This window comes from Amblyomma maculatum, chromosome 5 (assembly GCF_055883805.1).
Source record: "Amblyomma maculatum isolate TAMU_Amacu chromosome 5, ASM5588380v1, whole genome shotgun sequence".
In the NCBI taxonomy this organism is placed as follows: Eukaryota; Metazoa; Arthropoda; class Arachnida; order Ixodida; family Ixodidae; genus Amblyomma; species Amblyomma maculatum.
In genome coordinates, this window is record NC_139348.1 from 100,628,641 (window position 1) to 100,655,239 (window position 26,599).

Below are 26,599 nucleotides of genomic sequence, written 5' to 3' on the forward strand. Positions count from 1 at the left end.
AGCCATGCTTTGACTTGCTCTTAAAAAGGAAGCAGTACCACCCATCACATTAGTATTTGTATTAATCTGTGCAATAAACATTTAACCTTACCAGACACCTACTATCCAACATAAAAACGGCCGTTCAGAGGGACAGGCGGCCGTCTTAATCCGAAACGATTGTCCTTCCACTCAGCTCTCGCTTCAATCCCTTTGCTCTTCCACTCGTGAGATTGTTGCAGTAAAAATCTTCCCCCCTGGCCAAAAACCTTTCGTCGTAGCATCGGCCTATTTCCGGCCAGGTAACGTCATGGCAGAACCCTGTTCCTGGCTCCCTGACCTTGAAAACGCAGCACACCCTTATCCTATTCTTATTGGCGGAGATTTCAACGCACATCACGCAGCCTGGAGCTCATCTCAGCCTAACCAACGTGGTAAACACCTATATGACGCCCTTGATCAAACTCTTCTTACCCTGTGCAACGAACCTAACGTGCCGACCCGTATCGGTCTCCATCCCTCTCAAGCAGACACTACACTGGACCTTACATTCTTATCACCGCGTCTTCTTCGGCGCTGGGAAGTCCTTTCTAATTCTTGGGGTAGTGATCACTTGCCCATCTTGCTCACTCTCAATCGTAAATGTCTTCGCGTTCGGACAACACGTTCGTTTTTCAACTGGGACAAGTTTCGTGCTAATACTACGACCCCCTTCTCGGATATTGACTCCTTTCTGTCTGTACTCCGAGATGCCCGCACTCAAGCTCTCGAATATATCCCCTGTGACGATTCCACAGTTGGCATGGATGCTCACCTGGCTAACCTTTGGCGTCGCGCAGATCACCTCACGCAACGTTTTCGGACACGCGAAAACGTCACAAAGATCTCGTGCTTCTTCGACGACAATTCAAGCTTATCCGGGCATACCAGATTCACCTGCAAAGTGAGGCTTGGCACTCTACATGCGACCGTCTTGGACAAGTACCGGGCCTATCACAACTTTGGCGCATCTTTCGTGGCCTAAATGGCAAGGCACGCGGGGCACCACCTCTCGCCGATCTCCTTCTCAATGGCAACCCGGCTGATGTTGAAGATGAAGTTATACGCACCTTTTTCCCACACGCCAGCCTAATGCCTCCACCAGCAGTTTCCATTTTCCCAGTCGGAAACCCTGATCCAGACCTGGATCGCCCATTCTCAAAGGGAGAACTGCAAGCAGCCCTCGGAAGAGGCCGAGCTCGCGCCACACCCGGGCACGACCGAGTTAGTTGGCAGGAGCTTAGCAATCTCGACTCGGCAGCCCAGGATGCCCTTCTCGACATCATTAATTCTTACTGGGAGACCGGAACGGTACCGGATAACCTCAAGCTTTCTCTTATTCTTCCTATCCCTAAACCTGGCAAAAACCCTCGACTTCCTAGTAATTTGCGTCCAGTTGCACTGACTTCACATATCTGTAAACTCATCGAGCGCCTGCTGCATACCCGGATTAGTCACTACATTGAATACGTCAGTCCTGGATTTCATCCAGCTCAAGCCGGCTTCCGCCCTAACCTTGGAACGCATGACTGCCTTTGGCTTTTGCGAAGAGTTCTGAATAGAGCTCATCGTAAAACGCTACCTGACTATCTCCTGGCTGTCGATATACACAAAGCTTTTGACAATGTTCGCCATGATGTTATCCTGGAGGAACTCGCCAAACGCTTTCCTAGTAATCGTGCCCAAATCTGGATCCGCAATTTTTTGACATCTAGACCCATTCAGCTACATGGCAAAGCTCCGGGATGGGTGCCCAAAACCTATTACTTGGATAGGGGTGTACCTCAGGGCTCCATTCTCGGACCCATATTGTTCAACTTGGCCATGACACGCGTCGCCGAGAATCTGGAAATCAGCACAAGCGCAAGATTCGCTATATATGCCGATGATATTACCGTCTGGACTGAGGCAGCGGATTACGTAGACAAATATCCTATGGAGACTGAACTTCAGGCGGCCCTTCTTTGTCTTGAAGATACACTAACCAAAATTGGCCTCGAACTCGCACCACATAAAACAGAATTGATTAGTATCGACGGAAAACATAAAACCAACCCCAGTATGCAGATCCATCTTCACATCGGAGGCAACACCATCACCTCCTCAAATGGGCAAATCCGCATTCTTGGCCTGCCCATATCAAGCTGCAACAGCCCCTAGAAATGGGTTCGTCAGTTACAACGCCTTTGGCCAGCACTGCTACATACTATTCGTCGCCTGTCCAACCGGCACGGCGGTGCGCGGCAGCATGCCTGCCGTGCGATGGCCAGAGCAGCGGCGGTCGGAAAAATTCTCTATGGTACACCGGTCCTCCAACTGTCGAAGACTGACTTCGCTAAGGTCGAACGCCTTCATCGCGCTACACTACGCACTATTACCGGTCTACCTAAGCACACTCCTATAGCCGAACTTGAGCGTTTGGCCGCTCTTCCACCGCTCACTACCATCGTTACCGAGTCACAGACGCGTCATCGAATACGTCTAGAGAACACTGTCCAGGGGCGTCGCCTGCTGGCCTGGGATGAACAGCGTAACGACAAAACACCAGCCCTATATGCATCACTTCCCCCTTGGGAGATGCCAGTAGTCACACGCGTCCATCGCCGACCTATAAACCGCGATTTTGTCATTCCCCGGGAGCTCCTAGCTGCCCATCACCGACAAGAGCGAATCCCCGATACGACTGACATATACACCGACGCATCCATTACAAGCGAATTCGCATCTATGGCCTGGGTATGCGATGACAACCCTTCCCTTTCAGGCGCTTATGCCTGCCATCTACCTCAGGGTACCCCTCTTCACGCTGAACTCCTCGCGATTTGGGGAGCCTTGTCAGGAGTGCCTTGCACCGGAACTGGGTTACTACGTATTCTTACTGATTCCTTTGAAGCTTACAAGGAAATCGCTACTCCGGGTTCACAAGATGCAACAGCTACGGCTATACAGCGCCTCCTTAAACGCCACCAACTCGCGACCAGAACTGTCGCTATTCACTGGACCCCAGGTCACTCGGACGAATCAGGGGGCAATGCGGCGGCACACGCCGCGGCTGCCTTGTTAGGTGGGATGTCCACATTTACTTCCCCACCCCCCTTGCTTCATCCTTATTCGACCTTGGGCGGGCAACTCACCCCTTCTCTTGCCCTTATGCACTATACTCGGACCAGTCTTCGTAGCCTCAGTCAGCATCGCATGCAGGTGGCCACACCAGACCCACCTTTTACGAGAAGAACCCACCTCACCCGAAGTCAAGAAGTCTTTTTGAATAAGCTCATCGCCCATGCGGCTTACACGCCACGTATTATGGCCCGCTGGCGTCAGTATAAAGAGAAAATGATTACGTGCCCCCACTGTACGACTCTAACCTGCGGCGGCATATCTCATTTACTTTGGGAATGCCCTGCTTTTTCTACTGGACGCCCCGAGATCGAGCCCTACCGCCTGAACTACCGTTCCCTTCTAGAAACTGATGCAAACACACAGATGATATTTGCCAAGTATGGCTCGCTTAGTGGCCTGGTTAGAGCAATGTGATTCGAGTGACGACCTAAATAAACAATGAAGATTATGTCTACTCCCCTTTATCCCCATCCATGGCCATGAGCCTTCCTATTCAATAAAGGACATTCAATCAATCAATCTCTTTGCAAAAATGCACTCGACAACATTGCTGGTAAATGAAAGCACGAGGGGGGGTTCCCTGGAACTTATTGAAGGCTTTTGGGGTTCCTCCAAGCAAAAAAGTTTGAGAACCCCTGCAAGTTACGCCACGGATGTTTCACTTATTAGAAATTAACAGCATCCTGCAGTGTTGGTGCTGCATTCGATTTTGCCACCCACTGGCTGCCGTTCGTGAACGTCTTCGAGCTTGCGGGGCCCGCGGGATAGTAAGTGAATGTTGAGTTGCAGACTAGAGCCGCCATGTATAGAATTTGTGTCATGTATTCTAATTTCCCCTCGAGAATAAATGATTACAAATGGCCCCATTGTCCACGCAATTTAAGCATTTCGGTGATTATAACGCCTTCTTATATCCGACCAAGTCGTCAGGTAGATTCTGACAATAGCGGGCACAAGGCCTCACTAAGTCCTTATCTACTGACACCAACTCCGGCTTCGAACTATTTTGTCGCAGTCGCATTGAGTGAGACGGAGCGCAAGGTCTATGCACGCGTATGGAAGTAGGCACATATTTTCTCTTTTTCTTACGCAAGATCCTTGTAATTGCTCCTATTTTTACCTCGCAGACTCCGCTTGGCGAAGAAATAATGCCTCGCTCAAGGCATGCTGCCAGAAGGGCAAAATGATTGCTGTGACAGGTCGTCTATCAATATCGCATTTTTTTCTATTTCCTCGTTTTATCTGGTGGTGGACGACAGAAACCATTTGCAAGGACTGATGGAGCGAAAGGAACGCTCGCAAGTTAGAATGTAGCACTCACTGCTCAGAGACAGCTAAGCGTTCGGCATACCTGTTTGGTGCACGCAGAAGGGAATTTCGGTCAATCACTGCGAGTGCGTTAAGATTGCACCTCATACAAGAGACGGACAAATTAACGATCGAAATTGGTACCTCTGATCTCCTCCATTCCCTGCTGCCGCAAGGAAGGAAGCGGATTCAAAAGGGGAGTAATCAGAAACGAGGAGAGGGGAAAAGCGTAGCTCATGGCAGGATAATTACCGTTAACTTACCTTACATTTATTAGAAAGTAGGACATTTTGGTTGACTATTTGGTTAATTTTGGCATGAAATAAACAGTGATAACTAAGCGCCCGTAGGTGAAACCAAGAGACGACAATGGAGGAAATGAAGGAAACCTTCTTTGTGCAAGGAAAATGGATAGAGTGACTCAGTAATGCGTCACAATCGTTTTCCTGGAGTCAACATTTCTTTATAGAAGAACATCGTTAAATTTTAGTAGTTACCCGTGCATGGCTTATCGATTCATGGTTTCTTTCTTTATTTATTTCATCTTGTATACTTTATTTCTTTTGCCACTCTGTGAGGTTTCGTCGTCTTTGTCCTCTTACGTTTTATGGCCCTTTACACCATATCTGAAGTTGGCTACATCTTATTGCATCTGCCACTACCTTCATATATATTGTGTACGTTTTGTTCAATAAGTGTTAGTTATCCGCTCAGCGCTCTTTCCGGTACTCCTCCCCCCTTTTCCTTCACCTTCGGGCAAGGAATTTGCGCTCCTTTTTTCGTGCCTTAATGGAAATTGTAGGTTCCGGGATATTAGTATGCACAGGTATCCTATATACAATCTTTGTTTGCCATCCTTATACATACAGACACATAGGTAGTGTGTTTGGTCGCCTATAATCATTTGTGTTTAAAACCTACTTTGGCAATCAATGTGCTGTGTTTTTAGAGATAATAGCCATGATAAGTGTGACGTACCAACTTGCACGAAAATTGGTTGATTTAAGATCCATTTCCCGCATTTTCAGCGCTTACAAGGGCAGGTGCGTTGAAATGAACGTCACTGAGGCACATTCGTACGTAGTGATACACTCGAAGTGTGCACTGTCCCACTTGATCTTTATTTATTGACTGTCAACAGGAAAAAAGTAGTTCGTTGCGCGTGTAGCTGGGAACCTTTTACAAGTGGCCTTCACTCACAAGAAGTTCATGTGTTTTAAGTTTCTTAATGAAAAAACATTCGGCTGACTGGTTGATATTCATTTTGCTGAATGTCGCGTTCGCTATGCTGATCTTACCAGAGGTTTTTCTCTCGGTTATTCCCCGTCGTTACTTCTGAACGACTGATTGCGATTCGACCGTGTCGCCTCTTTTTCGTATCTTAATGAGCACAGCGGGCAGTAAGGCACTGCAAGTTTCTATCAATTGATGGCACAACAAGAAAACATTCCCAGTTCCATGGCTTAACAACTAAAAAAAGGAAATAAAAGAAACACAAGCGGCCAGATGCTTTGCGACAACGCAGATGTTTGACCATGCTGAGTTGCACAGTATAAGCAACATCCCCGTTTACTTTCTTCCTCTATTTCCTTCACGTTAGGTAACATCTTAAACGGTTCTTTGTTCTCAGAAGTCTTGCGACGCGCGTGTTTTCTGTCTTGGAACAACAGGGCCGAAGACGCAAGGCACACGCAAGAGCTATCAGCTGGCAGACAATGGGTCCTCTATCGTGCTGCTTCGTGATAAAGAGACATATGTGCAACACCGCAGTGCAGAGCTTCTCCAAAGCTTCACCAGAACGTGCTTCAGTCTAGCATGTTGGCATTGTTTCACGCAGAAACCGGAAACAATGGCTGGTTTGCACCAAGTAAAGAGCGTTCAGGGTTCTTTCTCTCTGGACATCATTATGCGGCGTGCTGTCCATGTGTAGCCATTCATTCGCATCAGTATCCGGTCATTAAAAAGAAATATTTGTACACAATAATTACCAGATTTTTTCATATTTTGTGTCTTCGTGGCTCACGGTCTCAGTTTGCCAATAGCTCGCCGAACCACTCGTAAAAGTATGATCGAAACAGATAAAGCTCAAACATTGCACTAAACCTCTGAGACTGCTGGATTTGCTGTCCTTGACATTCTCCACTAAGCATCACGTTAACGGTCTCTGTACGAAGGGGGCCGCGAAACAGTCCAGATCAAGGGTAAATGCCTAAACTAGGGTAGTATAGCATACAGAGGGAAACTCACACAGACCTAAACATTCGAACAATATGCCAGGGAAGGTTTTAGACAATGTGTTTCGTTCTACAACAGTAGGACGGAATGTCTTTCGGCATGTATTCGATCTAATTTCATTTTTCTGCTGGAAAACGAATTACATGCGAAAATCGTTTTAGTGATTTACCGCACCCCATTTTCTTTCATAACCATAACCATCCGTCTCCACCTCTCTGAAAGGTAAGTGTTCAGTTTAGGATTTATATCTGCCAAAAAATAACATTGAACCTTTCCTAGACCATTATCTACTGTGCGCGCAAGCACCTTCTGACAGTTCCAGATTTGCATGCATTTTAAACGACTACAGACACCTAATTTTTGGTTACGTGTTTTATTATCTTTTGCAATGATGTTTGAGACATTTCTATAAGTGCTATTGCCCTAAGCTCAACAAATAATTTATGATTAAATTTCCTTACCTCTTCCGATTTCGGTTTCAGCAGCCAAGCAATGGCTATGACGTGAAAGTTAATAGGTCTCATAAGGGATGAAAAAAAAAACTGGGATATAATCGCTACTCTATCGTCTTAGTCACTGCAATGCGAAGAAAACTTGTCTCAAGAATAAGAATCACAAAGAGTGAAGAAGAAGCTATCGTAACGAGTTCTTTTTCTTTCCACCGCATCACCTAGACTTCACTTCGGTGCCACAGCAAAAATGTTTACTTTGATGTAGTTATCGGCTGCAGACGAAAGCCAGGTGGTAATCCATGTACTCGATCACGTATCATCAGCGAGAAGAAAAATGCCACCGTAGTTCGGTATCTGTATGTCTTTAAGACGCCGCCTGAAGCGTGTTCTACGCGTGCATGTGAATTGCAATCTCGAATTTTATTTGTATCGTTCTTCGTAACAGAGCACGGTACATTTTGTCGCGTTCAGGTCTTTGTTTTTTTTCGGAGGCCTCACCCACTCTATTCTCCCAAGAGCACAGAAATTGGGTGGCCGTGAGGAGTAAAATAAATTACTTCACCCTACGAGAAAGAAGAAATCATGAAGAGATATTTCGTCGATAACGTAATGATTTTTGCAGAATATTTGTCCACATGGCACTGGCATTCAGATTGCTCAACCCGATTCTTTAAAAACGGATGAGCGTATAGCTGCGTTAGTCCATTTTTTTTTTGCCTTGTTAACTAAAATAAAGGCACCAAAAGCAAATTATGCCGCGTGCGCTTGCACAACATGTTACCCTCTCGAAACGATGCCTGGGAAAATATATTTTTTCACTTTCATTTATTTTTCTCCCGTCTGTCAGTCATCCCATACACACTGGAAACGTGAGCCTTCACTCTCACCGCGTTATCTCAAAATAAATTCCATCTTAATAGCGTAGCGTCGCTTTCTCCTCGTTGACAGCCACGAGGCTGCACTTGCCAGGTGATGGCGTCCCTCGCTCAGGGCTCCCACCTTACGCGGCATCAGATAGAGCAAGGATTTCAGTTCGTCTACGGCTGTCGCGAATGACGTCTCAGCGCTTCCGCCATTGCAGACTCGTACAAAGCGTCTCGTGTGGGCTGCTCCGGCGCCGCCTGTCATACGCCAGGTGTATGCCTGAGACAAGGACGGCCACTGCTACTGTCCGCCTTAGAGCGATGAAAAGAATGACCTCTCTCGCATAACAAGCCAGGTGTCAGTCTGTCCGTACGTCTGACTGCGGCTTTCACCGCTCCTTTGCTGCTAGGACAGGGCTGCCACCGTTTCATAGGGGAAGGCAGCGTGGCTTCCTGTGCGGTTTTGGTCTACCTTCCTGTCTTCAAGGGGCATGGGTACTTCCTTTTTCTTAAATCCTCAATTCGGCTGATCATGCTTTCATGCTTGCAAGAATGTGAGTGAGTGAGTGAGTGAGTGAGTGAGTGAGTGAGTGAGTGAGTGAGTGAGTGAGTGAGTGAGTGAGTGAGTGAGTGAGTGAGTGAGTGAGTGAGTGAGCGAGCGAGCGAGCGAGCGAGCGAGCTAGCTAGCTAGCTAGCTAGCTAGCTAGCAAGCGGGCGAGCGAGTGAACGAACGAACGAACCAACCAACCAACGAACGAAACATTTCAAGGGCCTCTTCCGAGCTCGGAAGAAATATCTTAGTAACTGAAGAGACTGCTACGGCGCAGTAGCAGGTGTTGGGTTTAGAACGTGGCGGGTGGTGTCGTTCCCGACGAGGCGGGAGGACCAGCCGAAAGTCAGCTTGATAGATGAGACCTGTTGTCTAATGTAAAATCAACATGACGAGGCGATGAGGGGACACAATTTACTGCATGTCGCCAGGCGACCAGGAAAGCACAACGGTCACGTCTGTGATGGTTATCCCTGCGCAAAGGACACGTTACTATGTTCGAGAGCATAGAGATTCGAACTGCAGTTTTGTTCGTTGCCGGTATTTCGTCAGTGAACCGTCTAATTGCTCCAGTGCATTATGTGACAACCGAAGTGTCTATATGTGATCTGTGTGATCTATGTGTGATGTGAGAACATTTTATCTTCGGCATATGAATTTCAATGCCATAATATACATAATATACCTGTCTTTGTTTTTCAAATTATTCAGTTTTTATTGCCTGCTTGTTTATTTTTATTTATTTTTAATTTATCACATTCGTTACACAAGCATGGCATTGCTTTTAAACGGATGTGGCAAATGTGACATTCATCAGTCACGGTCCTGCTCATTCATTGAACGTCTTCCCCGATCTGTTTTAGTTCCGTTTGTTCTTCGCTGCTCTGTTGCATTTTAGCAGCGGTGTACCGAGACTGAAGTTCCGTCCAATTTAAGTCCAGGCTAACCCACGAAGTAGTTTCATTCTACTTCGTGTATCCAGCTTTCCTGCTCCGCTTTTCAAAGGAACAAAAAAGGGTGGCTCCTAAGGAATTAAATCTTAATAGCGTCTCGGAGTCCAGAGTTAAAAAGCGCTATTGTCCAGTCTTCGGCGGCAAGGACAACTAGTTTTGGCGACCGGCGTCAAGATCGCCTCCTACGCTGGGCAGTCTACGCTCTACCTTGTATCGCTACTCCTGTTCCCAGACAGCGTTGCTACCCACCTACTTGGCCGAGCCTGCTCCGACAGGGAGCCATGCACGCGAAGAATTAAGGGTGTGGCGGCTTAATGCAGAGCACTGCCGCTGGGAGTGAATATTCACATACACACATACGTGCGCACACACGATCAGTGTGTAAAAGAACCAAGCGAGGTGAGCGGCCATTTTATCTTTTTGTTTGTTTTTTTTCCTCACCCTAGCCACTCCGGTTCCTGTCTGCGCTGACGTCGCAGCTGCCTTACATGCGAAAGCACGTGCATCGCAACAGAGCCTCTAGCGCGGGTGTTGCTAGTGGCTGGAAAAAGCAGTACGTGTTTACTTTTTTTTTTCCTGGAACCATTTCTAGTTCTATGCAGCGTGATGAAAGAAACTTAAGCGGAACGTTAATTATGGCGACCATTCAATACTTGCAAGGATTCGTTCCCCTTCCTTTGCTACACCATGTCACTTACTATTATGGCCAGATTGTTTTGAGGTAATATCTTCCTTAATTCGCTCCTGTAATTCCTGGCACCTAATCATCCTTGAAGCCAGCATCGCAACAGCTAACCGAACATTGCTCTTTCAGCTGCCAGTTAGTTACGACTCATGCTTAAAATAGAAATAGTCATTCAAAGAAAGAATCTCTGCGACAGACACAGTAGTGGAGGGCTCCGGAAATTGCGACCAGTTGAGGTTCTTTTACAATAACTGACATCACACAGCACACGCACGCCTAGCTTTTCGCCTCCATAGAAACGCGGTCACGGCGGCCAAGATTTGATCCCGATAGTCGAGTGCCCTAACCACTGCACCACAGTGATGGGGCCGTTTACGAGTATTGTTGTTTTAATTAAGTTAGATTGGATAGAGGAGATTATGAAGTTTCTGGAGATAAGGTAGCTGCAACTGGTCCAATACTGGATCACCTGAAGAAATATGGCGGAGACATATGCCTTTCAGAAGGTGTAGTTATCTTGTAGTGGATGGTGATATCGAATAGTTTCTCTTAGCTTGTAGTTATGCAATCGTGTCGCGAGATTTCGCGTGTGTAATGGACGGAGTATGATACCAGGAGCTTTACTATAAAGCGGTTAGAGCCTATGGCAGCTAATTAATGACCGATAATATGGTTTGTTCATCAGCCTCATGCTGCAGTCTTACGACCTTCGGTTTCCCAAACGCGAGATGATGGACCGAGAAGAAAACCTAATTTGGTAAAATTAAATAATATGCATTCACCACGCAGGCAAAAAAGAGAAGCTTAAAACGCAGTCGCTGAAGTTAAGTGAAGATCAATTGCTTTGCCCCCAAAAGCGCCCACTACTACCTTTCTTAAAATATACATCTTTCAAATTCGACGAAGCCATTGCTTATCTCAGCCACCTCAACATAGTGTGCCTTAACGTTAACCATAGTGTTTTCTACGATATAATATCTTTTTTAGCAAGACATTCAGTCAATAGATGCAACTGACCCATCCGTGTTATCACGTGGCATCACTGATAGAATGCATGCTAGGACCTCGCAATCGCTAACCAAAGGAGAATAGAGATGTGAATAAATATACACGAGCGCGCTGAATATTATACACTTCGTAACCAATATATATCTTGATGAATATCTTAACAACGGCTAATGTATTTATATGATTCGATTAGATAAACCTTCTTGGGTGAAGGCGGGTGCGTGAGTCTACTGTGAATGTCGCACATTTGACGCAGTTCCGTGTCCGTTGCAATACACACAACTCGCTGGGATACTGCAAACAACTTCCTCTCCCCACCGCGCTGCACAGCTCCAGTGCACGCGACTGTGGCGGTGTCGAAGCTAGCCGAGAGCGGTGGCCGTCGTAAGCCACTGCCACCGCCAGCGAGGGGACGAAAGAGGCAGCCTTGGCACGGATTGTCGGCGAGTTGTTCACCTTCGTCGCTGCTGTGGGGCTCTTTTCGAGAGCAACGCGTTGTTAGCCCAACGGCACCTCACGCGTGAGGCGCACGCACCATCGATGGTGGTCCTTGACGCGGCGAAAGATATATAAGACGCCGACTGTCGTCTACTCGTGGCAACACTGTCACCTAACTCCCTTGGCGACCCCGCTACTCTTGGTAGTTGCCGTCTTGGTTCTGGTTATCTCGTTTTCTTTCCCCCATTCGTATCTTTCTTTTCCTTTCTTAGTTCAGCTCAAACGCTGCCCTGACTTCGTGCGAGACGCGTGGCTCTTGTTCTGTCACCTAAGAGCGTTACGTGCACACTTTTTTTTTTCATTACGACGTTGGATGCCATCATCATAAGACTTCAAGTATGTGCTGGACAGATACGATACGGTTCAGAAATCGCCACGAGTGTAGTCCACTTGAGACAAAAGCTTAAGCCTTCATTGTCTGCTTGAAGATCTACTTGTGGCCTTTATTTCAGCACCCTCATACTGCTGTCAATCCGCCGACCTTTCATCCGCCCAGCAGGACAGACATATCTCCCCATCTACTGAAGATGTATGCATTAAGTCAAGGCTCTCTGTTGGGGCATAAACTAATGGCCTCAAAACATTTGCTGTCAAAAATAAACCACTTATACCAGTGCGCAAAGCTTAAACTAATTAAAAGATACGTTCTTAGCCTTCAGACTTTCATTTGTGCACCAGGAAGCTCTCCTGTTTACAATGCATTGTTGGTTCCAAAGGAGGTCCCTGAAGTCTTCATATGTGTACACTGTATACTCTATAAAAATCCAGGCCGCGCACTATAAGTAACAAACGAAATTCGAACAGCGGAGTGTTTGACGAAAGGCCTTGTCTACGTCGTCGCACCAGATCGGCGCATTAATCCGAATTGCAATAGTTATGATCGAGAATTTTTTATTTTGATGTTCCTTTCTAAACTTGCCTTTCAAGAGCCACATGATATTATCGAGTGATTTCAAATTAATTACCAATATTTAGCAGCAAGCAGCGGCTGTGGCTCTCATGCTCTCATGAATGAACTGAGATCGCTCGGTTGCGTAGCTTATCGCTGTGTTGTCAGCGTCTGGTCGTGCTGCAGGGGCAAAATGTGAAAACTAGTGTCCAAGAGAGCAGAAGCAAACCTATCGCAAGCCATTTGGCTATATTGGACGATGACAGGCAGGCGCTGTAAACTACGCACTGGGAGGCATGCTCATTTCTTCGCATCCTGCTCCTTTCTTCCTGGCATTGCAAGGTGGTTCACTACGACACAGAACAGGTCAGCACGCGGCCTCCCAAATGCTCATATAAGTAACCAGCAAACCAGAGTGCGCAGAAGGTGCGGCTAAATGCTCTTCCCGCGCATGCCGCTAATTCGCGCTGTTGCTTAGCGCCCCCGTGTCCCCGTGTTTCCTTCTATATTGTTACAGACTAGACATTGAGCCCTAGAAATTGAGCCCCTCTGTACGCTGCATACACATACACACCCACGTAAGCATAGGCGCCAGTGGAAGGCGAGAGAAAAAAAAAGAAAATTACAAAGGCGTTGACTGAAAAGAATACTGCATGAGTTTTTAGTACTGTTCATGACATAAGCGGGAGGAATAGAGAACAGATTTTAATCTGGTAGCAAATGCAAGGTCAGTAGGAACGTAATAGTGATTGACACAATAGTGACTTCTGATATCGATGTTTGCAACACAGTTATATTGTAAACATTGTACTGCATAACGAAGTTCAAATTCCAAGCTCATGCTTGTGAGGCGATGCTGCATTTCAAGGCAAACTTTGTCGCGTCACTTGAAAAGTATTACATTTCACTAGCATTACGAAGAGCTGGAATTCCGTGACATGTCTGACCCTGATTTCTTTTGTGTGGCATTCTTAAATTGTAGCGCTGTTAGGCTTCGAAGAGAAATTGTGTCTGTTATCCCCAAGGGCTTCCATGAAGCTACAATAGTGATTGAGATAACCATTGAGATCGAGCATGGGCGCTGTCATTGGCTTCCAATTGCATCATGGGATGCCACGCGCTCATTCCAATGAAGTCGCCGTCTGCACCTTCATACATCGGCACCGGAAGCCACTCCGTCAACATTCATTCGGTCTTCGCTCAATAGTTGTCGGTCGGAGGCCGTAGACGCACAGGTGTAAGCAAAGGCCTTCGGTGTGTGGAACGTCGAAGGGGTCTAAATCGACATCGAAGGCTGACGTCAGCAAGCATTCGATATTCCTGAAGGGTTGTCTGTCGGAATTATTTGACGTATGGTTCTGAAAGGTATTTGGTCTGTTTGACATACCTGTACTCACCTATGGGGCTGAAACGTGGAGGTTAACCAAGAAGGTTCTACTTAAGTTGAGTACAACCCAGAGGGCTATGGAACGAAAAATGGTAGGGGGTAACATTGAGAGATAGGAAGCGTGCAGAGTGGGTCAGAGAAATAACTCAAGTTACCGACATTCTAGTGGAAATTAAGAAGAAGAAATGGGCATTGGCAGGACATGTAGAGCGAAGAGAGGATAACCGATGGTCGATTAGGGCAACAAACTGGATTCCAAGGGAAGGAAAGCGTAGCAGGGGGCGGCAGAAAGTTAGGTGGGCGGATGAGGTTAAGAAGTTCGCAGGGGTCAAGTGGATGAAGCTAGCACAGAACCGGGTTAATTGGAGAAATATGGGAGAGGCCTTCGCCCTGCAGTGGGTATAGTCAGGCTGATGATGATGATAATGATGACGTAGTGGGTGTCGTGCAGTCATTCCCACGTTAGGACCGTGTCGCACTCGGGCGAATGCTGTTTTGCCCAGACTACCCTGACAGCTGCGGGCGCCTTCTCTTTCGCTGCGTGCCTGCTCGCTCCTGTCTGAAGATAACGTTCTTGCCCGTTCCATGAAATGGCAACTTCTTTGATTTTCGGAGAAATATTCTGAGTAACTCCAACACTCTTCTTGTTTTATTTTCCCTCTTTGATTCACCACTCTGTCTGGGATGCCGTCTGCGAGGTCCACATTCCAGGGAAACCTGTGCGAAGAACCGGCTAGCCGTAGCCGTCACAACAAAAAAGAATAACGCCGATCTCTCCGAATTCGATAGAGCGATCCGGCCGAGGTTTCAGCTAAACGTCATTGAGAAAAGAATCTGAGTGAGGCTCGCTTTCTACTCGGCCCCAGTATCAATTTCGTTGCCAAGCGTGCGATCCGTTCTGCCGCTTTCTCTGCGCCGTTGGGCTGGCCAAAAAAGTTAGTTTTCCTCTCTGATTGAACGCCGCGCCATAACTCGGTCCATTGTAGCGCATGACTGATTCCCGCCATTCTCCGTATCAAACGGGGTGGAGTGCCAGCAAATCATTCACTTCAATGCATCAGGGTGCGCGTACAGAATGCCTCGCTCATTGCTTACAGCCCCTGCGGACGCCTGCTGCTTCCAGCGTTTCCCGGCCCTCTGTCTTGTCCGGGTGTGTACATAGGCCTAGTCCAAGCACCTGTTACCTGAAGGCCGTTCCGGCTAGGAGCGTAAGTGGCACGCTGGGTTTTGCGGCGTTGTTTCGCTATTCCCTCGCAAGAAATCTGTCGCGTCCGCTGCCCCATTTCGCCTTAAGATTTAGCCGCTTCGCTTCAACCTTGTTGCTTTGGACCAACGCTAACGACCGGAGTAATGGTGGATCGTTTTGTTATGCAAGTTAGATTGACTAAACGTAGCAACAACACTACATGGTCTTCACGGTTGTTTGCAGCGTAGGCGCACTAGGTCCGATGTGTCAAAAAGCATTTTTGAGTTGAATTCGATTCGAACTCTGGTTCCTGCATTACGAATCGCCACATGACAATTGACCATAATATACTTGTGACTGCACTGCGAGTAAAGAAATTCCGCATATTTGACTACTGTACTATTTGCATCTTTCCCTCCTACAGCTAGCTCCCAGGCTTCACCTGCAAGCTGGCCTTTCTGCGAAGAACCTTCGACAGGTAGCCTCACTTTACAGCTGAGGCTCTATTGCTCTTCTCTTATGTGTGGGTCACTGGATCCCGCCTTAGACATATACTTGCGTACAATCGGACTATTTATTTCTTCTGCGCTTTTGCATGCTCACCTGCTGGAATATATTTCGCTTAAGTTATTTTTTTTCCGAAACAATGCTAAACCATAGGCGCAGTTTACGGTGAACCGCCTTATAAACTCCGACATGGTGCTTAACCATTTCCTTTCCGCTGTCGGGGAGCAAGTTAAAGGAAATATTTTTCAAAAAGTTAAACAAAACTTCTTACCTTTATTATTATATGTTATTTCTACTCAAAAATTGTCAGCGCCGTTTCGGCGAGCCTCATTGCTAACTCTGCGCTGCCGTGGCGGCTCAGTGGCTAGGGTTCTCGACTGGTGTGTCCAAGGACTGGTGTGTCTACTAGCCCCACGGCTATCGCTCCAAATATTCTTTATCTATTTCGTTGCATGTAAATAAAGATAGCTTTGACTGATTGATTGATTGATTGATCGATTGATTGATTTATTGATTGAAAGGATACGGAATCACATTGCGATGTCAGTGCAAGTAATGAACCAGGTGGTCGAAATATTCTGAGCCCTCCACTAGTGCGTCTCTCACAGCCTGAGTCACTTTGGGACGTTAAACCCCAGAAATAAATAAATCAGTCATTGTGAACTCTAACAGGGTGATCAACCAAGCTCGTTCCCTTTCTGCTGTACAGAAAAATATATACTGCGACATTTTCCAAAACGCTGAAGAAAACTTGTCTTACGAATATTGCTACACGTCAACGCATAGCGCGCAAAAACTCCACGTCAGCGGCATTCCGTTCTCCAGCGACGAAGTGGACGGAGCATATGGAGCAGCATCCGCCTACAAGCAGGGGACCAGCAGCCGCTTTCAGCTGGCAAGTGGCCGCGTGGCCGGGAGCCAAGGCAATGTGCGAACGAACGCAAACACTGGCGGAGTCACGCCCGTCACCTCCCGCCGTTGCCACCGCGCACTGCGCCGTCAAAAGGCTCGGACGTTGCGTCACCCACGATCTAAATACCGGGAACCTTCTCCTCTCTCTCCCTCTATGTGCACGCACCGGTACCCAGGAACAAAATTGCGGCGAAGGCTATTATGCGCTGCCAACTAAGCTCGCTCCTCACGTAGAGGTCAGTAAGATAGTGGGCGCGCAAGGGTTTTGCTCGCTTTCGAGCATCCGATGAGGCACGGGATCCGGTGGAGATATGCGGAGTAGGGGCGCTTGCTTGGACCAGCCTAAACACACGGAGGTGTTACAATACGGGAACGACAACGTGTCGCAACACTTCGCCGCTACCAGGGAGGGTGGATGCTCGGTGCCATGTTTCAACAGGCTGCTTCCCAATTTCTTACGGGCTTTCCACGCCAGCTCATTAACTTGCGAGCAAGGCGCGCGTGACAGGGGTTTACATGAACTAGAAGCTCTTATCTCACTGCGAGTACAGAGCATAAACATGGCGACATCTGGCCGTACACGGTATGTACAGCAAGAAAATAGGTGCTGTTCTTGAAAATCTCATAAGGTTACGTGTTTATACATGCTCCGAGTTCAAGCAGTTTCCGCTCAAATTATTTACAGAAATACATTTATTAAAGCTGGCGGTTCAAGCTCAGTAAGTCACTGTGCACTTCGTGTAGACCGCTAACACTGATCGCGACTCGAAGCTGAAATTCGCAGCCTCGTAAGAGCATACATTAACAAACTGAGACGTTTTTCACCTATACACGTGATGCTGTAAATCTAAGCTACTCTTTACCACTCCGATGAAGAACAATGTTATTTTGCGTAGTAAGAATGTGCAATGAACGGTCGCCGAGTAATGTAATAAAATTCTTGCATACACAGCCGATATTCGATGTGGAAACTTAACGCAACGTAGCGACATCTTAAATGGCGCACTGAAAACCCTACTGCATGTATGAGACATTAGGAGGAGGTGCCACAGGAGTGAGCACAAGACCACTTCTCGATGGACACTCGAGTAAAAAGGAATACAAGTGCACCGACATAATAATTTAAGGGAGACGTGCAGATGAATGAGTAGAAAAATGCACTCCATGATAGACAAGCCGGATAAGATGAAAGAGAAGAAAGAAAGTTACCCTCTGCTAGTAGAGATTAATCGATTTAAGTGCGTCCAGCAGCCCACTTCCTATTTAGCAATTATCTTCGTCTGTCGAAATATCTATTAGTTCGTTTTCTGCTTTGTGATAAACATTTCTACAGTCGAGGATTAGATGTGCTCGCACTTCAGGGACAGCTTCTGCAGGCACTCCTCGTTATGACAACTGACGTAGCAGATATGCTGTTAATTTGACTACGGGTTATAATTCGAATACGAGTTATCTTCCGGACTGCATTTATTTTTAATTATTTGCCCCTACAATCCGCCCTATATCGAACTCACTGGATCTATACATTAAAATGAACAATGACACAGCAAAATATACAGAATGTCTTACATATCATAACAGGTATGCTGCTCTGAGCAATGCGTAATCACTACGTAGGCACACAACTGCCAGTAACAACTGCATAACGCCAGCAAGAAAAACTACATCATTACATTATATTTCTGTACACTTCTTCAATACAGAACAAAAACTAAAAAGCCAGAATATGTTAGGAAGGCAAAGACGGTTTTCACAATTTCGACCTAGATTGGAATGAACTGACTGATTTCATTTCCTAACTTTCACATAATAAATTTTTTCAATCATTCATTTAATAAATCAATCAGTTAAAAGCTAGGGTAAAGTAAGAATCAATTATTTCTTGTTGAGAAGGTTTAGTTGATTAGGACTCAGTAAATCTGCTCGAACCGTCACCGTATTTCCAGCATTAGTTTCGTTAAACTAAGACTTGTGTCTACCAAAACGAATCAGTCTACTAAAGCATCTTCCTCAGCCCTTACGCTAAAATCCGATTACTTCGTAAAAGGACCGCTAGGTGCCTGCTTCCTTTGCCCCCCAACCACTTCCGCTAGGCGTGCGAGCGCTCCGATGTCGTTTCGTCCTTGCGAACTGTGTGCGTTGCTTTACTGTCCTCTTACGAAGAAGAAACAGAAGTAAAAAAAGGCCTGATCAGGCGTTCAGTCCTTGTGACAAAAGTCGCGTGCCAAGGACGACCGGCACCGCATTTCCATTACGCACGCACAACTCGAGATATCTCTTATTTTTCCTCCGCAATCGGCTTCGCAGTCTTACTCGCGTTTTCTATAGTAACCGAGGAGCGACTTGTAGAAGCGGATGCAAATTTTATCCTGAAAATCATAGTGTGGAGAACGAAGAATACGCAGTATAGTTCCCTCGTCTTTTATCCGGTTGGAAAACACTAAACTTTTGGCCAGTGTACGTTGTTTCAAAAGGCAAGTATTAAGAAAATGGATGACCGAGAGAGGTCGGCTATGACTTGGTAAATATTCTGTACTATGTCACCTACATTTTTTTCTTGGAACTCAGGTTCACCAGCAAAACTAAGCGGGGCGTCTAAAGCGCTGTTGAGCATATGTTATGATTTGGCTTGGTTTGGTTTGGTATGTGGGGTTTAACGTCTCTCAGCGACTCAGGCAATGAGACACGCCCAGCATATGTTATGCATCCAAGAACGGCGATCTATGTATTCCCTGATTTTAATTCTTCTTCCGTTCTAAGGCTACTCTTGCGTAGGAACGGTAAAGCAACGAGGAAATGAGTATATATTACACAGTGCATGCTCTGTGCTTCTTGTTTGGTTTTGGGGTTTAACGTCTCAAAGCGGATCAGGCTATGAGAGACGCCGTAGTGGAGGGCTCTGGAAATTTCGACCACCTGGGGTTCTTTAACGTGCAGTGACATCGCACAGCACACGGGCGCCTAGCTTTTCGCCTGCATTGAAAAGCGGTCGCCATACCGCGTTCTTAGGCACAGTAGTCGAGCACCCTAACCACTGCTCCTACTAGGCGGGCTATGCTTCTTGTGACGGCAAAATTGCTTCCGATGTCAAAGTTATTTTTCAGCCGCTGAAATTGAAACTACGCGTTCAAATACAACTTCATTTATGAATGACTTAATTTTTGAGTGAAATACGCACTAGGGGGGGGGGGGGGGGGGGGTAATTTACGCTCAATATTTTTCTCAAAGCCACTGAGAAGAACAATGCAGGCAATCTAATTTGGATTATAACGCTGTCTAGATGAACATTCATGTGACGTCGTCCCTCACTGATGAATGTTATAGTTAAGCTACCCCTTTCCGGCAGAGTTTTTGCAAGACACGCATTAGGTGCCTTGGCTTGTCGAAATAGAAGAACGTAATGAATGTTCTACGGTCTATTCAGCGAGAGAGAAACACTTTATTCTCCACTAATGCTTTTCTTTCTTCTCACGTTGAGGAAGAGGAAGTCCACTGATGACGACCAAGTAGGTTACTGCTGAAGCTTTGTAGCATACAGTTTTCCTTCGTGATTGCATTCGGGATTATAAGTCAAGTAACTTCCTAGCACAGGCTAAATTCTTATTAATTCTTCCTAAATCCTCTGTCAACTTTATGCTCAATTCTGACCTTCCTTCCACCTTTTACATTTTACCAACTGCGGCGTAACCAGTGAAGCACTCTGATGGTTAGCACGACTAAGTCATTTTACCGGTAGAGTCCGACAGATTCAATTAAGCGGCAAAAGAAGCGCTGAGTTAAAGATAATACGCTGAGCAGAACTATACATTACATAATAATCGAGTCTTTCCAATGTCATAAATAAAAGTTATCTAACAACATTGATCAGAGCAGTGGTCATGAACCCGTAACAGCTCTTGCTCTCAGGAAATTCTTATCTTCTGTTATTTTCTATAATATATTTAGGATCTTTGTGAAATTCACAGTGCTGTGATGTACATGCTGGCTTTTAATTTGCATCTTTGGCAATTCTCATAAAACTGAAATTTCGTATAACAACCGGAAAGACGGGTTCGGAGGAGAAACAGGAAGTTCTGGTCCTGTGCGCTTCCGAAGAAATACTTTACTAGTTACCGTGTTCGCCGCCCTCGCACGAATATAACGGTGGTATATCACTGTTTGATAATCGGGAGCTCAGCTTTCTCCTCAGCCCGTGTATCGCGTGTACGTATACATGTACCGCCCATGTCCGTAGTTCGCCCACCACCACTCTTTACGTCTGCTTTTATTCTGCTCTCATAGATTCCCAGCAGGAAACCTCATGGTAAATGTTAGGGCCTGACAAGCGGTGTTGAGTCGTCTGATATAAAGCGATGATACCAAAACTTCGGCTTGAAGGCCTACCAGAAACCCGTCCGCCTCAGAACGTTTCTTTTCTTGTTTTGTTTTGCTTTGAAAAATGCAGAATGTACAAAAGTTCCGCACTGAAAGAAAAGCACACTTCAGTGCCTATTAGTGGCTTCTTGAATATACGGAAGAGTGCAACGTACTGGTATACTTACGAGATGCATGTAAAAGTGCAAAGAATTTGATTGTATGCAAATGCCGCCTGCATGCCGCAGATAGGAGATGAGCGATGATGGTGCGTGACCACCGTATATTGTTAAATCGTGTGCTGCAATGCACGTGCTCAGATCACTACTTGCTGATCAAGATGCCACCTACCGACTGTTCTATTTTACCAGAGTAGCCACGCGTATTCTAAGCAGCGGATCCGGAAACGGCTCCAGCCCATGCTCGTATGGGTGTCGTCTGCACACACCTGTTCCCACGCACTTGGAAGCAGACGCTCATCTGCTCAGGAATAGAGCGGGGCAGAACTAGTTCTAGCCAGCCAACCAGCCGGTCGCACGTGCAAAGAGGAACGACCTGTTTAGGACCACAACCTGGCGCCTCCGAGATGACAAAAGGTATCAACGAGCACATCGCGGCCGGTATTGCAAGTGCGCCTCCGTCGGCTGTGGGCCAGTTAAGGGTGCGCACCCGATACCGACACGCCTTTCACGACCTCGCGCCGTTTGCGTCTGGCAGGCACGCTAGCAGTCGACCGGAAGTGAAAGGAGAAACAAAACTTCCGCAAAGCGCATACAGCAAGCGTTAATAAGATTCTTACTCGGAGAAAACTACGCCGCAAAGCTGGAAAAGAAGAGCTGGCAAACCGCTTTGTCTGGACGCTGCTGATTGTCCTCAGACGGCCGAGAGAAGCCTGACGTAGATGCTTCGTAAGCAGCGTAACACCACACATGACCTCACGATGTTTGTAAAGGTTAAATCTTCGAACAGTTAATTCAGATGTAGTCTAAGCTTCAAACGAGGGCTCGTACTGTTTGTAGTGTTTTGAGCAGAACAACACGTTTGCTCTTAGCAGATTGCGGCAGCCGGAGGTCTGAGAATGGAATCGGTAGCCTGGTTTCTGCGATATTCTCAGCGTGACTAACATGCGGTCTCCCCATTACCATTTGTATAGGAATTGTGATTCATTTTCTCAGTGTACGCGGAACTGCCGTTAAGTGTTGCCAAGTACAAAGTAATATTAAAAACTTTCTCTCCAAAATCATTTGTCTCACAACGTTCCTTCGTTACTTCAAGGAAAGCTTTTGAAGAAAAAAAAAAGAAAATCGTGAAACATCTCACTATTTAGGAAAATTAGGTGCGATGCGGAGATCCGCACACCTACAAATTTTTCGAAGTCCGATGCAATTCGGAAAAAACGTTGCTGCATACCAGCTTAACCCGTGCTTTCTCATCAACACGCGTTACTTTATTGGTTATTACAGGCAGAAAGCTACGGACGGCCGAGACAAGCCTGGCGTAGATGCTTCCTAAGCAATCGGTGAATGTGAACTACACACGTGGACATATTGAACAAAACATATTTCTCATGGTTGCACGACAAGCAACAAAGGATATAGCTTGACCAATCATTGGTTGGAGGTTGTATAGTCATGACCCCCACCTTCCACAAGAATACGATGAAGCGTTCGTGCTGACTGGTCACCGCAAACTTTCGACACTCCCGGAAGAAGACTGCAATCAAGTGAACTTCAGTTTGCTTAGCTATGCCAAGGAAAAATTATAATACGAACTATTAATGAACTTGTCGGTAACCTTCATGTGGTTAAAGATTACGAGTAAAACGGCAGCTACAGCGTTCGTTAGAAAACTAGCATTTTTTTTGTAGTCTCATTGCTGTTCTATTCCACTGTAAGAGGCAGCAGGCCATAAGCCACAGTATCCGTCACTGCCAGCGAAAGAACGCAGTGTGTTAGTCTACCGTTTGAATCGCACACTGCAAGCGCACGCGCACCTGATCAGCTTCTCTTCGGCGTTGGCATCGCAGCCGGTATCGGAGAAATACGCATGCGCTTTCTTTGTTTTCTATCATGTTGGTAGCATCCCCACTCCTTACGGCCAGCGAAACGCCGTCTCGGCGCTGTCTCGCTGGCGCTGCGAAACTCCCCTTTGTCTCGGAGAGAACCGCGCGAAAGCGCCAGCTTTCTTTGTCTCTCGTCGCGGATAAAAGATAACGGCGCGAACTCGAAGTGACTTCTTGGGCCAACGCAGACGGCTTCCGGATCTTACACAGTATGCCCATGGCTCCACAGGCCAGCTTCTCTTCATAACTGGTATTCACGTTGGAAGATACCTCTCGTATGACGTACGCATGTGCCTTCAGGTCTATTAGTCCCTCGCGGTGAAGGCTGCTTACCGTGGATGCTATATTTCTTCTGAAGGCATCAAAAAAACTTTCCCTCTTCTCTACATTTACCTTGCTCCATTCCCTTCTCCGAACTCGTCAGAGACAATAAAGGGCCAATTCTATCAAGTATAGCTAAATAATACAGGTGCGGTCATTGAAGCGATTTTATATTATTGCATGCATTGTTAGAGTAAGAAGTTATGTACGTTTTTATTTATTTTTTGTGTAGTTTTTTTATTACCTTCATCTACTTTTTTATCTCTAGGTTCAATGCCTGCCGTAATCGTTCTGACTCGCTGAATGCTAAATTTTAGTTCATTAGTTCTAAGCACTCCACCATTTGTTCAGACGCATGAGTGACCGTGAACGTGACCTCGTCGACGTTCTGTTTGCCAACGCTTTTCAATAGTTGTGCTCTTTACTTCTCGACTGGCATGCGTTTCTTACCCCTTCAGAGTCGCTGCATCTGTGGTTGAAATTAGCCATTCATAAAACTGGAGCATCCTAAAAGGTGTGTTATCAATCCAGCGCTCTTTCCTGATTGCTTTTCTGGGAAGGATACTTTTGCATGCTCTTATTTCGGTGACACTCCCCAGAGTAGGGCGCGGCAAAAAATGGCTCGTGTTTACGGTGGACGAACTCAAAATCTTCTGCTATGACAACTATTCGCCCACATCTTAAGTGTACTGAGATATCAAGCTTTCTTCTCCTTCAAGCAAAAGCTAATACTCAGAAACTATAATGCTTTCATTCTTTCATTACCTTTCTTTGTTTCATTGCATGCACAAAAGAATGACCTGCGACACCATCCATCTGTGCAAGCAAAACCTTGAGCCGTGCTAACTAGTGCACGTAACTTCTTTGGCTCTTTTTTTTCTTTCTTATTCTGCTGTCATAACATAAATTCGCGTATGCCCTTTGCTTTGTTTAAAGAGCCCGAGGTTACAAGAAATTTAGCTAGCGACTGTGCAAGTGGGAGATCTCCACTCTGCGGAAAGAAGTAACTAAAGTGCAACCTCAGCAGTCTGGAATTCAGGTCACACCACCGCCAGGACATAAACCTACACTTGCTCAATTTTGAGGCGGACCCGCTCGCAGTTCTGACAAGCAACGCTGAGAAGTCGGAACTGATTCAATGACACAGCCTACAGATATTGAAAGTAGAATAAAACACGTTGAAGGAAGAGAATCTGCAGACACTAAAGCCGCGGAGGAAATGAATTTAGTCGACCGACTCTCAAGACTGAATCCTTGAGACGAGAAGAAAGTGGTTGTTAAATGCGCTTTAGACCACGCTACATGTTTCATCGAACACGAAATGCCCCCGTAGGGGAGTTGCGGCATTCCCTGATGGCCGCGCCTTCGAGTCTTCGAAAACTAAATGGCCGATATCCAGCATGAAAGTGAAACTGGATCTTCCGCTGCTGGTAGCGCTGAATGATCGTATCCTATTCGCCTGAGCTAAATGCTATCCCCCCACCCCCCAATAAAAAATAGAGCGCCAGAAAGCAGTTGATAAAGCTGAAGTGAAGGGAAAACGAACATGACAAAGGCACGCCTAGGTGTATTTCGTCGAACTCAGCGCAATCACTTCTCCCATCTTCAAGCGAAACACACTGCTGATGGTTCCTCTAGGGACAGGTCACTCAAGGAAGTGTTCGACTTGACTGGCCGACAGCATTACGAGATACGAGATTCCTGATGTTCTTTGAAGAGCGTTGCATTCTCGTGCGGTCTGGCGCTCAGTAAATGAATAAATGAAGAAAAGAAAAACAACTTTGATACTGCGATATGGGTCTCAACAGGCTTGATGACTAGTCAGTAGGGTACTTGCTGCTTCTACGGCTATGCAGGTCTAGTAGGTAAGTGTACGTTAATTCCTCTAAGTTCTGTTTAGACAGCGTTGCTTCCTCCAACCTTAATGTACAGCTTCGCTGGCTGCTTGATACGCAAGGTTACGCGAACCTGACGAAGGCTGAGCCTATGATGCCACAACCCTGGCACCCGTCGCACATTACGTCAATTGTGTTACCCACCCTAAGGCCACCATGAACATAAACACTATAACCAAAATGAACAATTCTTCCCTCTTCTTTATCTCCTCCTTAACCAAGCGACCGCTAAATAGTCAATAGACCACTGAGCCGGTTTGCCATCGCTACCTTCCGTTCTTCCGTATCCAAAATCTGACATAGCGCTAAAATTTCTTGCTTTCAGGTGTACACAAGAAATTCAGGGGATTAATGAGCATATGTAACTGGTTTTTTATCCTTGCTAATTTCAACTGCATTAGTGGGTTTCTGTGTTACACTGCTGAACACATTGCATCTTGCCGTTAAGCGCATGACCTATGCGGTTCTCCACGCGTTCTGCCATCATTGTACCAGCCACTTCCGCTACTCTTTTCTCCCTTTCCATGCGATCTACATGTTTCCAGCGGTTTTCTGGTCTTTAAATTTGCGGCCCCAACTTACCGTGTTACTTTATCGCTGCTAGGCTGCGTAGCGGCAACTGCCGCGCCTCCTGCGGAACCGGAACTTGTGGGAGGAAGTTTTAACGCGCTGTTGCGTGCTACCGCAGACGGAAAGGACACGCTGAATGTGGGGCATGTATAATACGCCCTGTGGGAACGAGACCTCCAGACGCTCGGGCCGCTCACTCGAACCGAAAAAAAGAACCGTGGCTAAACAAAACTGAAATGAAATGTGGAGCATATCATTTGTGCAGGCACTGAGCAAACAGCAGCAGCAGCAGCAGGAAGAAAGGGGTAGCGGTCCCGGCATCCTGCCCTCTGCCCCCCTCGCAGAATGCCGTTTGGATTTTGACCACGCCTCGGTGGCTGCACCGCAGCAGCCGAAGGCAGCTGGACAAGACAAGGACTGAGCGGTTATGCAAGTCGTGGTGGAAGCGACGCCGGAGGGTTTCGCGTGGAACGAGCGAAACATGCAGATCGACAAGAGAAAGCTGTGATTGAACTCGCGGGCGGGAGGGGAAGCTTCACGGCAGCTGTCCGGTCGTGGCCAAATGAAGCCCTGGGGCTATCCCTTTGCCCTTGCTGCTGATATACACATCGAGTCAACCTATGATGGGTGGTCTCGTCTATTGTGATTTTCTTTCTTTCTTCGTTTCTTTCTTTTTTGCTCGCTTGCTTGCTTTCTTTCTTTGTTGATCTCTGTACTTACTCATTTATTAAAGCTTCCTTCCTTCCTTCCTTCCTTCCTTCCTTCCTTCCTTCCTTCCTTCCTTCCTTCCTTCCTTCCTTCCTTCCTTCCTTCCTTCCTTCCTT

General features: G+C 46.5%; 1 protein-coding gene across 1 annotated transcript in view; it reads right to left on the bottom strand.

Annotated features, from left to right (window-relative positions):
• Cht7 (chitinase 7) overlaps positions 1–26,599 on the bottom strand; it is a 171,518-nt gene that overhangs the window by 95,211 nt on the left and 49,708 nt on the right. The gene's annotated exons all lie outside the window — the stretch shown is intronic.